At 47.1% G+C, this 14,208-nt stretch overlaps 1 pseudogene; it reads left to right on the plus strand.

The window, feature by feature from the left end:
- Positions 1 to 250: 250 nt before the first annotated feature.
- LOC125530463 ((S)-8-oxocitronellyl enol synthase ISY1 pseudogene) lies at positions 251 to 1,844 on the plus strand (annotated as a pseudogene).
- The last annotated feature ends 12,364 nt before the right edge of the window (positions 1,845 to 14,208 follow it).

Raw genomic sequence — 14,208 nt, forward strand, 5'->3', positions numbered from 1 at the left:
AATACATCGCGCGAGGTACCGCTTCCTAGCGTGCGCCCAACTGCTTATACCGCGCGCGCGGTTATTGCGCGCCCGCTGGAGCCATCCGCCGGGTTGCGCGCGCGCTAAAGTGGATATATTTAGGGCGCGGCGCCTGTTTAGCGCGCCTGTTGGATGGAGATGCTCTAATGCAAACAAAGCCTGTGCTGTACCTGTACCCGAGCTTCTCCTTGCTGCTTCACCGCCGAGTGACGGGGTCAGCCTAGCTGCCATGACATCCGCGATGAGCTGGTGGTGGGCGGGTGCGGTGGGCGCCGTCAAGAAGAGCCAGGACGAGCGCGCCGCGTCCTCCTTTCAGAGTGTCGCCCTCGTCGTCGGATCTACCGGCATCGTCGGCACCTCGCTGGTCGACATACTCCCGCGCGACGACACCCCCGGCGGACCCTGGAAGGTGTACGCCGTCTCCCGTCGCCCGCTCCCTCCCTGGTGCCCGCCGCCCTCCCCCGCCATCACGCATCTGTACCTCGACCTGGCCGACCCGGCGGCCGTAGCGGAGGCTCTCACACCGCTCACCGACATCAGTCATGTCTTCTACGCCGCGTGGTCCAGCCACCCGACGGAGGCTCAGAATCGGGAGGCCAACTCCGCCATGCTCCGCAACGTGCTGTCTGTCGTCGTCCCGGGCTGCCCCGCGCTCGCCCACGTCTGCCTCCAGACCGGACGCAAGCACTACGTCGGCCCCTTCGAGGCCGTCGGCAAGCTAGGTGTCCCAGACCCGCCCTACACCGAGGACATGCCCCGCCTGGATTACCCCAACTTCTACTACGACCTGGAGGATACCCTCTTCGATGAGGTCTCCCGCCGCGACGGCGCCGTCAGCTGGTCTGTGCACCGTCCTTCCGTGGTCTTTGGGTTCTCTGCCCGGAGCGCCATGAATATCGTCGCCAGCCTATGCGTCTATGCTGCCATCTGCCGCAAGGAGGGCGCCGTGCTGAGATGGCCTGGCTGCAGGGTCGCCTGGGAGGGTTTCAGCGACGCCTCGGACGCGGATCTCATCGCCGAGCACGAGATCTGGGCAGCCGTGGATCCGTTCGCAAAGAATGAAGCTTTCAATTGCAGCAATGGGGATGTGTTCAAGTGGAAGCAGCTCAGGCCGATGCTGGCCGATCGTTTCGGGGTGGAATGGGCAGGGTATGAGGGAGAGGGCAGCCGGTTCGTGCTCGCCGACGCCATGGCGGGGAAGGAGGCCGTGTGGGCGGAGATTCTCCGGGAGAATGAGCTTGTCACGACGGGGCTCCATGAGATCGCCAATTGGTGGTTCGTCGACGCCATGTTCAATGTTGAGATCGAGCATCTGGATAGCATGAACAAGAGCAAGGAGCATGGATTCCTCGGCTTCCGTAACACGGCCAGCTCCTTCAACGCATGGATTGACAAGATGAAGGTTCTCAAGATTGTTCCGTGATGCTTTTATATTGTTTATACGCAGTCCCATGTTATAATCTAGAATGGGTCTGACTATATCACACCTAGACGTGAGATATTATCTCACATCTAAGTTGTGACGTCAGTAGATTGTTTTCTTATTTGTTTCTTTTCGCGTCATTTCTTTCTTTTTTTCTTTCGGCCGACTGACTAGAGCGACAAAAAAATGAACTGAGAACGTGCGCCGCATTAGGAATCAAACTCGCGGCAACATGCTGGTCACCACGGGCTCCTACCACTCCAATAGATAGCTGCTATTGATTATTATTAAGAGGGGAGTATATAAGAACATAGTATACTGTTGAGATTAGAAAACAATCTTGCAATTTTTTGAAACCTTTTTTTTAGAAATTGTGAACAATTTGAAGTGTCCAGTATGTTTCAAAAACACAAAAAAAATTATAATTTGAAACAGTCTTTTTGAAATGTGAATAAACTTTGTAGTTCCGAACATTTTTTTACAAATAAGAACAAAATATGGTATTCCGAACAATTTCTTCATTAACAAAATTTAAAAAGCACGGACAATTTATGAAAATCCCCGAACAGTTTTCAAAGTGTGGACACTTTTGAAAATTCCAATCATTTAAAAAAAATACTAATTCATTGAGTTTTTTTAATTTTAATCATAAACTGTCAATTAATTCTTTTGCACCATTTAAAAAATGTTCATGCATTTCAAAATAATGTTAGTGATGTTTAAAAAATGTATTATAGAATGAAAAAAAGTTTCATAATATTCAAAGAAATGTTCGTGGCAATTTTCTAAAGAAACTTCACGCATTAAAAAAATCTCGACATTTTCTAGAAGTTTGTGAGGGATTGTTCTTGTTTTTCGTCGGAAAGAATGTTGGACATGTGATTACCCCCCACAACGCCAATTTCGAAATCCAACCCAACCACGCCTAGTTGCATAGCATTTAAGGTGTGCAATTTAGTCGGGGGACAAGACTAGTAGTTGAGAATTGAGGGTGGGATGAAACAAACTATGAGACCAGTTGCGAGTCAAAGGTGGACTTGCAACTAGGATTAAAAACAATGCACATGCCTAGTTACGAGTCGAGGGTGCGCTTGCAACTAGGTGAACTACAAGCTGAGTTGTGACTCGAGGATGGGCACAAAACTGGGACAACTACAAACTACGTACGAGCCCAGCTGCGAGTCAAGGGTCAACTAGCAACTAGGATAAACAAACTACGGTCCTAGTTGCGAGTCAAAGATGGACCTGCAACTGAGATGAAAGACCAAACACGGGCCCAGTTGCGAGTCATGGGTGTGCTTGCAACTGGGATAAAACAAAATATGAGCCTAGTTGCAAGTCGAGGGTGGACTTATAACTAGGACAACAAAAACTATGAGCTCAGTTGCGACTCAAGGGTGGACTTGCAACTGAGATGAAAAACAAAACTCATGTCAAGTTGTGACTCGAGTGTGGGCTTGCAACTAGGACAACAACAAAAATATGGATAGAGTTGCAAGTCGAGGGTGGACTTACAACTGGGACAACAACAAAACTGTGGTCCCAGTTGCGAGTCGAGGATGAACTTGAAATTAAGACAACTACAACCAACGAACCCATTTACGAGTCAAGGGTCGACTTGCAACTGAAATGAAACAAACTATTGTCCCAGTTGCGAGTCAAGGGTGGACTTGCAACTGGGATGAAAACCAAAAACATGCCTAGTTGCAAGTCGAGGGTGGCCTTGTAGATGGGAGAAATATGAACCCAGTTGCAAGTGAAAGGAGGACTTGCAACTAGGACAACTACGAAACTACAAGCCCAATTGCAAGTCAATGGTCAACTTGCAACTAGAACGAAAGACAAAACACATGCCCAGTTCAACTAGAACGAAAGACAAAACACATGCCCAGTTACGAGTCAAACTGGGCTTGTAGGGTGGACTTGCATGTCGGGGGTGGACTTGTAACAGGGACAAAAGTGGTCGGGACCCAGTTGCGTGTCGAGGGTGGACTTGCAACCAGGACAAAAAATGGGTCAGGCCAAGTTGCGTATGAACGGTGCACTCACAAAGTAGGACAAGAAAAGAGGCAGACTTCTTACATATTAGGGTTAGACTTCCAAAAAAGGGTCGTTGCCTGAAAAGTTCATTCTGCACCCGAGCTCATATGCTCCCGCATGAACAGTAAAATCGAAAAAAAATCGAAAAAAATTCAAAAAATTCCAATTTTTTTTTGAGAGAAACATTGACAAAAGTTCTAAGTGCCTGCAAAAATTCATCATGAAATCACATTCCTGTAAGGCGTGGCAAAAAAAAACAAATTCAGTGCTTCAAAATGCATTTGAAAGTAGCTTTTTCAGAGTACTATTTTTGTTTTTTTGCCACGCCTTCTAGGAATGTGATTTCATGACGAATTTTTGCAGGCACTTAGAACTTTTGTCAATATTTCTCTCAAAATTGTTTTGGAATTTTTTGAATTTTTTGATTTTTTTTCGATTTTATTGTTCATGCGGGAGCATATGAGCTCGGGTGCAGATTAGCCGCGTCCGTCGTTGCCTGTCATTGTAGGGTTTAGAAGTAGATCCATCCTCGTCTCACCTCTGCTCAAAGACAAAGAGGAATGTGTGTGTGTGTGAGAGAGAGAGAGAGATGGACAGACCTGATGAGTCAGCGGTCGGCTCGTCTCTTCGACTTATACAAACAACTTATCTTTTCAACTACAACACAGGAAAAAACAAACCACAAAGAACGGCCGAACAAAAGAAATGCACGATGTGATGGGCCGCAAAATGGACAACGGGCGAGTGACACCGGACGCGCGGGAGAAAACAACCCCGATCAAAAAAATTACACGAAACTAATAGTGACGAATCAAATGGACTGGAACTTGGATGAAACATCGCTAAAAAGTTTTAGCAATTCGATACATAATTTACTGTTCCATAGAGACGTTGGATAGATAAACAGAAATCGAAACAGCGACAAACAAACATGCACCAACGATTGAACGGTATATGCATGCACGCAGCATATGATATATACAGCATATGATATATATGCATATCATAGCATCGCAGGGTGAGAAAAAATAAAAAATAAAACAAGATAAAATACCTCACAAAATGCAAAGGCTGGAGCGAATTGAAACAGTTCAAAAAAATAGACAAAAAGAACAAAAAGAAAAGGCAACGCCAGCCCACGCTGCCACACATGGGCCAGCCCACGCTGTCACGATCGCGGACAACGCGAGATTAGCCTGTGCATGAATTTTAGGGACAAAACAAATCCAAAATAAGGGAGTTAAATATGAGATAATTATTTTACATCTAGATCTCAAATAGCAAACCCGATCTAGAATAAGCTAGGACGATGGCAGGGCTGCAGAACGTAACATGGTTGCTCGGAACGTGACCTATTTCGCTTTCGTGTCAATCTTATCTCCGTCCATTTTCGTATACGTCGGTCTTTAGGCATCACCAACTAGACGTACGCTCGCTCGCACAAACGAACGAATTGAGGTAGCCGTCAGGGGGCCATCTTTCAGCGCTGTCCTCCGGCGGCTCCCCTCCGCCGGCGACCTCGGTTGTCGGTGATGAGGGGTCGCCGGATCGCACGCGGGTGGATTGTTTTTACTCCCTTATAGTCTAGGTCTTTAGGTTGTTTCTCGCCTTGGCTTCGGTGGTGATGATGACGGCGCTGAATAAAGATTCTTTGGATCCATCCCTGACGAGGCCACGGTCCTATGGTTGGGGATGGATTTGGAAACCAGTCAGTTCAAGTAAGGATGACGTGGCGGCGGCATCCGTGTGGTGGACCCGAGTCCTCGGACTTCGCCGTTGCGACGACGTTTGCTCGAGCGTCGGCGTGGAGCTTGGGAGCTAGTCCAGGAGCGGATGTAGATTATGGTCTGCATCGACGACATCTGGAAGACGAAACATGTGCTGGGTTCGTGGTTCATGGATGGCAGATATGGTTTTCTCCTTCAGCGTCTTAGTCGTGCTGGGGTGTCAGATGTGGAGTTTGATGACGTGTCCAGAGTGTTGCCCGATCTGATTCGTTCAACGGCAATGGCTTCACTTTTGGTGAGTCACTTTGGAGATCCGCAAAGCTGCATATCAGCGATGGAACCACGTCGAGTTCGGGTGAGGAGGTGATCCGTCATTCTTTTCTTCGGTGACTGCTGTAGTGGTACCGGACACAAGTGACGCGCGTGAGCTCAGAGATGTTCTATCATCTTTTCAGTTTTATCATGTCGATCATTACGTGACTTGTACTTTATTCTTTATGACATGAATGAGACACGTATCACCATAAAAAAAAAAAGCTTCATTCGCTCGCTCGCGCCGAACGCACAAACAAGGCTTCCCTTCAATTCGGCCCATACGTACGCACAGGCTGCTTCCCTTCGAAACGCACTTTGCTTTCGTTTCTTCGCGCACAAACAACGCAACGCCGCATCACGTCACGTCAGCTTGCCGCCACGTACGTATGTTTGACTCCCGCATTGGCGTCGGCGTCAACGCACGAGACCTCCTATATGCCGCATTTTACGGCCAATAGGTCGCGCGACGCACAGGGGTCGTGCAACTGGGCCGGCCCATTCGCTGTCCTTCAAGGAATGAAAAATTCGCAAAAAAAGAGCGTGATGTACTGATAGGATTCGAACCCATGACCTTCCTCAGTTGCACGCAGGGGCGGAGCCAGGATTTAGACCGGGGGGGGGGGGGGGGCAAGCAAAGTTGGAAAAAAATACCGCTTCAGTGCTATAGAGTATAGACACGTGCTAGTTACATTTGAATTAGTTATATAATCTCCATGATTTTCAATAACATAAAACACATTAACAATTTCATTAGAAGATAATTCAGTTGTGAATCCTTTTCGAAGCAAATTTTCATGCAATGCTCAAGCAAGTCGTCTCTCGTTTTACTTTGAAAACATGCCCTTAACAATTAAGTTGAAATAATATTTTTGGTGTTTGGCGACCCTTTTCTCTTGATAAATATAAATCTAAAAAATTACATCACAAGTCACATAATCAAAAGAATTGAAATTTGATGTACAAATTTGATAGGTATAAGATGAGAACTGATCGAGATGAGTAAGCAGTTGTTAGTTGTGCTAACCTTGGCTAGTTGGCCGGAGAATTAACGAGCTCATGATCGCGGCGACGTCGCCTCTGATCTAATCTGGAATTGATCGCCGAAATTTGCACGAAGTCCAGGAAGTAGCAAGCATGTACGGCAGAGCCAATTTCCTTGATCGTTTGTGTAGTTGCTAATTGTGCAGATCCAATATCCTAATGCAATCACGCATCAATCACAGAGGGCGGCGTTTAACATGAAGACCTATCTTTTTTTAGGGAAACGTCAAGACCTAATTTGCGGATGAGGCCGAGAGTGGGCTTTTTTTTAGCTAAGAGTGGGCTTACCTATATAAAATACTACCTTAATTATGGGCCTTCTCGATTCCTTTCCTGATTTTACGTCTGAATAGGGGGCTGAATAGGGGGGGGGGGGGGGGGCAGTACGCCTAATCACCTAATATTCTCGCTCATTACTACTGCCTCGTAAAAGAAATCTCCATCGATAGGGGGGCATGCCCCTGCTCGCCCCCCCTTGTCTCCGCCACTGGTTGCACGTGATGCTCTTCCCACTGTGCGACGCTAAATACTATGAAACAATAACAGCGGGAGTTTAAATAAACTGCTGCAACGGCGAAAAATAAAAACCAATTCAGCCAATTCCATAAGTAAAAACTTGTGGGCAAGGGATTGAACTCGAGTCCTCCGGACAGGGAAGCGTGTTAATAGCCACTGTACTATCTAATATTTCGCGATTACAATGGCAGCCCGAAGTATATGAACTTTAACCTGTTGCACATTAAGACTTATTTTAAAATTTGAAGCATATTTTTTTAAAAGAAACACTTTTAGAAACACAAATATTATTAGGAGACTCAATTTTTTAAACAAACAGGAACAAAAAGTAAATACATGAATATATGTAAATTATGAACTACTTTTCATAAACGCAAAACATATTTTGGAAAGAATAAAGAAATTGGAAAACTAAACATATTTCAAAATTAAACTATTTTTACAAAATCGAGCATTTTTTTAATCTGAGAATGGATTTTGAAAACATGACTTTTTCTAATTTGTGAACAAATTTTCAAAACTGTATTATTTTTTCGAATATGTGAACAATTTTGGAAACAGGATCAATTTTTTGAATTAGTAAAAAAATAAAAATGCAGACGATTTTTTGAATTTGTGAATATATTTTGAAACATGAACATTTTTTGAATATGTGAAAAGTTTTTATGAAAACGAATAAATTTCGATTTTCCCAAACATTTTTCGAAAACATGAACGTTTTTGGAATTTGTGAACAATTTTTTAAAGCACGAATGATTTTTGAATCTTGAGAACAAATTTGGAAGCGCGAACTATTTTTTGAAGCACAAACATTTTTGAATCTTGAGAACAAATTTTGAAATGACGATCAATTTTGAAAAATCCTTAACAAATTTGGAAGCGCGGGCAATTTTTGAAAGCACGAACAGTTTTTGAATCTTGAGAACAAATTTTGAAACGAAGAACAATTTTGAAAAATCCCAAACAAATTTGGAAGCGCAAACATATTTTGAATATGTGAAGAAAAAAAATTGAAATCCGCACATTTTCTGAATTTCGAAAGTTTTGAACTTTTTTGTGTATCGAGAACAATTTTTTATTTTTGAGAACATTATTTCAAAAACGATTTTTTTTTGGAAACACTAATAATATTTAAAATTTTCGATTTTTTTAAAAAAGAGAAGAAAAGAAAAGGTTATAAAAAAAGAAAATCCTAAACATTTTGTAAAACTGTGAAGATGTTCTGAAAAAGAAAAATAAACTTGAAAAAGAAAAGGAAACAAAAAACGAAAAAACGAAAAAAATGAAAAGGAAGCAGAAAACGAAAAAAAGAAAAGAAAAAGAAACTGAAAACTGAAAAAAAATGGAAAACCAATAAAAGAAAAAAACCGGTTCATGGAACCTTCTAGATGGTTCACAAAACCTCGTAAGCTATGTTGGTAAGTGGGCCGGCCCAAAGCATCGCTCGGTCGCTCGCCCTAGTGCGAAGCGCTGGCAGTTTGCAGCAACAAGCGGCCAATAGGATTTTCCATCACGCACTGCCCTTTTTCTTCTTTTTCCGGCGACCAGGCCTGCTGCATGCGCAAGCCACGTGCCCAAGCCCAGCAGATCGGTCGATCGTGCGCCTGCTGGGGACGCCCTGGTTTCCGGCGAACGACCGAGCCACCCGTGCCTAGAACGAGCCCAGGTTTAGGTAGAAAATGGCCAGAACTTGTATTTTGATAGATTTTGTCTATTTGACCCACCTGAGGCGAAAATTACGCCGGTTGCCCCGTTTCAGGCCGGCGCTTCGCCTATCTCTCTTTTTTGTGTCTGCTACCCCGCTAGCCGACTAGGGCTTTTGTTTTCTTGTGTCTGCTTTGGCCCGTGTATACCACCACCAGCTCATGCGCTTCCGGCCCGTGTGTGTTCCTCCAAAAACTAAAATCACCCAATGCATCATGCATGATGCCCAACATTTCCCCCCATCAGTTAGCTTCGCGCTCGGTTGCGTCATACTGGCGAACAGAGAGCGGGCACCCACTTGATTCACGCCCGGCGTTCGCAACTAGACAAGCTGCAGGGATGGCGAGTCAGCTAAATGGAGGGACGCGTCCAGGTCGCCTGTCCATGGCACAGACATGTCGGAAAGTGGCCGAGATCTGGTGTTGATAGCCGAGCTGCGATTCGGCATACTAGTACAATAGCTGCATCTCCGCCGGCCAAAGCAGCAAGTGCATTGGCGATGGCGTCCCTTGCCTGGCCCCTGGCCTCCGTCCCTGCTTCGCCACCTTTCTTCGAAGATGTCGGGTGGCCGGCTGCCGCAACTGCTTTCTCTGTGCTCATTTGGACGCATTTTTGTGCGCGTTGCGGACCTTGGAGGAGGGGTTTTCGGTTGGACAAAGGGGGTTGTCGGTTGGAGGAAGGGGACGACTGGGAGTTTGAGACATGAGAGATGGAGGTGGATGAAGACGTGTGGATCGAATGTGGGGAAGGGGGGGGGTCTAATATAGCAGTGCATGACTAGGAGAGATAGCCCAATCGCCAAAACCTTTGGTACCGCAAGGGGACGCGGCAATCGCGCACCACATGGTCGCGAGCCAGGCAATGATAGCAGCGCACCGTTAGGTTCAGGTTTTTGGGAGGTATCAAGGGACGGGTAGGGGGATGGGGTGGGCTGTGCATGCTATATGAGGAAGAGATCAGGGCATGGGCATACGATTCCCATGCAACTGTCCTCCAATCAACGTCCTGGCCGTGCGGTGGCCGATTTGGAAGCGAAGCAGATCCCTCGGGGCCTCCGTTTGTCACATCCCGTGAACAAGAGCCGGGCAGGGGTAGATTGACTGGACATGGATGGGTCGAGGGCGGGGTGAGTTGACCACGGGGGCCTCGGGCCTTAGGAGAATCCCAGGGGCGCGGGCATCTAGCAAGGGTCACCTCTGCATAGGATGAGACACGGGATTGACCTGGATCATGAGGGCAGGCGCGTGTGAAGGATGCAGAAGGGTTGCACGCATGCCCAAGGGCAGGTGCCGTTCACCAATAGCTTGCAACAACAGAGGGGGGCCAATCACAAGAGGAGAAGGCCAGCAGGGCAAATCAAAGAGAAGAGGCCGCCGTTTGGTCGTAGTGGCATGGGCTGCGCAAATCCTACATGGCGGAGCATACAGTAAATGGCGAGGGTCCAAGTGTCGATCACTGGGGCCACTAGGGGGAATGCAAACATAGTTTTTTTGTCGGAACCTGACCAAAGTCGTGCGTTGACGAGGCAAAGGGGGAGGCGGCTAGCAAGAAGGTGGAAGGAGGCTTCAGATAGGCCGCAGAGCTGCATGGCCCGTCCGCGGGCACTGAACGGGCACCTCTCAAATAATGTAATCCACATTCGGACACCTCTATTATCATATCTCAAATCCATACAAACTCATGCAACTACGTCGATGCACACACAATGTCCGGTCACTCCATCACTACTAACTAAACATGCAACCGGACTACCAAAATTTGGCATGTTTGGCTATGGTGGAGTTCATCCACGGCTGCCCTTGTCCTTCCCGGCACCCTTTCCATCCTTCTCATGGAAGTACCGGTTCAAGATGCAGTACAAATCGAGTCTGATCTGCTTGTCGTCGGAGCTGTCCTCGCCGTCACTGTCCGCCATCTCCTCCTTCGGTGGTAGTCCGACCATGGCACAGACCGCCCGATTTTGCTCTCGAGCGAGGGCGCGCGTGTTCCTCCGCTTCTGTTTCTTGAAAATATGGGCGCGGATAGCTTCCTCCTCTGTGGCTGCCCGCGCCGCCGCATCAGCCGCCTCCGCCGCCACTATTTCCGCCGCGATACGGGCCTCGGCGGCCCTTATCCTCTCCTTCCCATGGCGGGGCGCTCGTTCCCGTAGGATTCATAGTCTGCCCCTACCGGTTATTGGGAAGGAGAGGGGTTCTGGCTGCCGGGACCACGATGATCAAGCCCCAGAAGACCCCGAGCGCCTGTTGAGCCAACGCTATGGAGTCGCGGCGACAGATCCGTCCGTTGGCCGGGCCTGTCCTCCTGGGAGCGTCGGAGTGCGATGCAGACCACCATTGCCTTCTCCAACCCGCACGGGATGACACCCCAGTCAGATCCGTTGCCTGCCATACCAGAGATGGCTGGAAACCGCCGAAGACGAGCTCGGGTGGTGGATGGGAGCGAAGGGGAGTGGACTGAAGTGGCTAGCGTATGGTCCGGCAAGCAGATGGGAAGGAATATATGTGGGGTCGGGTGGGCCAGCATGAGCTGGGTCCGACGTGACAGGCGTGTCCGGGCGCCATCATATCCGCCCTATATTTGAGCTGGATATGAGGAGTGCCAGTCTGCCCGGATGTCTGAGGACCATTTGAGGCGTTTGTGTGGGTCAAAATGTTGGGGAACGTAGTAATTTCAAAAAATTTCCTACGCACACGCAAGATCATGGTGATGCATAGCAACGAGAAGGGAGAGTGTGATCTACGTACCCTTGTAGATCGACAACGGAAGCGTTGACACAAAGTAGAGGAAGTAGTCGTACGTCTTCCCGATCCGACCGATCCAAGAACCGTTACTCCGGCACCTCCGAGTTCTTAGCACACGTACAGCTCGATGACGCTCCCCGAGCTCCGATCCAGCAAAGCTTCGGGGATGAGTTCCGTCAGCACGACGGCGTGGTGACGATGATGATGTTCTACCGACGCAGGGCTTCGCCTAAGAAATGCAATGATATGATCGAGGTGGAATATGGTGGAGGGGGGCACCGCACACGGCTAAGGAACGATCACGAAGATCAACTTGTGTGTTCTAGGGTGCCCCCTGCCCCCGTATATAAAGGAGCCAAGGGGAGGGGGTGGCCGGCCAAGGAGGGGCGCGCCAGGGGGGAGTCCTACTCCCACCGGGAGTAGGACTCCCTTCTTTCCTAGTTGGACAAGGAGAAGGGGGGAAAGAGGAGGAAGAGAGGAAGGAAAGGGGGAGGGGGGGCGCCACCCCCCTTCCCTTGTCCTATTCGGACTAGGAAGGGGAGGGGCGCGCGGCCACCTCCTGCCTCCTTCTCTCTTCTCCCTCAAGGCCCATGTAGGCCCAATAACCCCCCGGGGGGTTCCGGTAACCCCCCCGGTATTCCGGTAAAATGCCGATTTCACCCGGAATGATTCCGATGTCCAAATATAGGCTTCCAATATATCGATCTTTATGTCTCGACCATTTCGAGACTCCTCGTCATGTCCGTGATCACATCCGGGACTCCGAACAACCTTTGGTACATCAAAATACATAAACTCATAATGAAACTGTCATTGTAACTTTAAGCGTGCGGACCCTACGGTTCGAGAACAATGTAGACATGACCGAGACACGTCTCCGGTCAATAACCAATAGCGGGACCTGGATGCCCATATTGGCTCCTACATATTCTACGAAGATCTTTATCGGTCAGACCGCATAACAACATACGTTGTTCCCTTTGTCATCGGTATGTTACTTGTCTGAGATTCGATCGTCGGTATCCAATACCTAGTTCAATCTCGTTACCGGCAAGTCTCTTTACTCGTTCCGTAATACATCATCTCACAACTAACATATTAGTTGCAATGCTTGCAAGGCTTATGTGATGTGCATTACCGAGAGGGCCCAGAGATACCTCTCCGACAATCGGAGTGACAAATCCTAATCTCGAAATACGCCAACCCAACATGTACATTTGGAGACACATGTAGAGCTCCTTTATAATCACCCAGTTACGTTGTGACGTTTGGTAGCACACAAAGTGTTCCTCTGACAAACGGGAGTTGCATAATCTCATAGTCATAGGAACATGTATAAGTCATGAAGAAAGCAATAGCAACATACTAAACGATCGGGTGCTAAGCTAATGGAATGGGTCATGTCAATCAGATCATTCACCTAATGATGTGATCCCGTTAATCAAATAACAACTCTTTGTTCATGGTTAGGAAACATAACCATCTTTGATTAACGAGCTAGTCAAGTAGAGTCATACTAGTGACATTCTGTTTGTCTATGTATTCACACATGTATTATGTTTCCGGTTAATACAATTCTAGCATGAATAATAAACATTTATCATGATATAAGGAAATAAATAATAACTTTATTATTGCCTCTAGGGCATATTTCCTTCAGTCTCCCACTTGCACTAGAGTCAATAATCTAGATTACACAGTAATGATTCTAACACCCATGGAGCCTTGGTGCTGATCATGTTTTGCTCGTGGAAGAGGCTTAGTCAATGGGTCTGCAACATTTAGATCCGTATGTATCTTGCAAATCTCTATTTCTCCCACCTGGACTAGATCCCGGATGGAATTGAAGCGTCTCTTGATGTGCTTGGTTCTCTTGTGAAATCTGGATTCCTTTGCCAAGGCAATTGCACCAGTATTGTCACAAAAGATTTTCATTGGACCCGATGCACTAGGTATGACACCTAGATCGGATATGAACTCCTTCATCCAGACTCCTTCATTTGCTGTTCCGAAGCAGCTATGTACTCCGCTTCACATGTAGATCCCGCTACGACGCTTTGTTTAGAACTGCACCAACTGACAGCTCCACCGTTTAATGTAAACACGTATCCGGTTTGCGATTTAGAATCGTCCGGATCAGTGTCAAAGCTTGCATCAACGTAACCGTTTACAATGAGCTCTTTGTCACCTCCATATACGAGAAACATATCCTTAGTCCTTTTCAGGTACTTCAGGATGTTCTTGACCGCTGTCCAGTGATCCACTCCTGGATTACTTTGGTACCTCCCTGCTAAACTTATAGCAAGGCACACATCAGGTCTGGTACACAGCATTGCATACATGATAGAGCCTATGGCTGAAGCATAGGGAACATCTTTCATTTTCTCTCTATCTTCTGCAGTGGTCGGGCATTGAGTCTGACTCAACTTCACACCTTGTAACACAGGCAAGAACCCTTTCTTTGCTTGATCCATTTTGAACTTTTTCAAAATCTTGTCAAGGTATGTGCTTTGTGAAAGTCCAATTAAGCGTCTTGATCTATCTCTATAGATCTTTATGCCTAATATGTAAGCAGCTTCACCGAGGTCTTTCATTGAAAAACTCTTATTCAAGTATCCCTTTATGCTATCCAGAAATTCTATATCATTTCCAATCAGTAATATGTCATCCACATATAATA

Source organism: Triticum urartu, chromosome 3A (genome assembly GCF_056163025.1).
Source record: "Triticum urartu cultivar PI428250 chromosome 3A, HENAU_Tu73, whole genome shotgun sequence".
Lineage (NCBI taxonomy): Eukaryota > Viridiplantae > Streptophyta > Magnoliopsida > Poales > Poaceae > Triticum > Triticum urartu.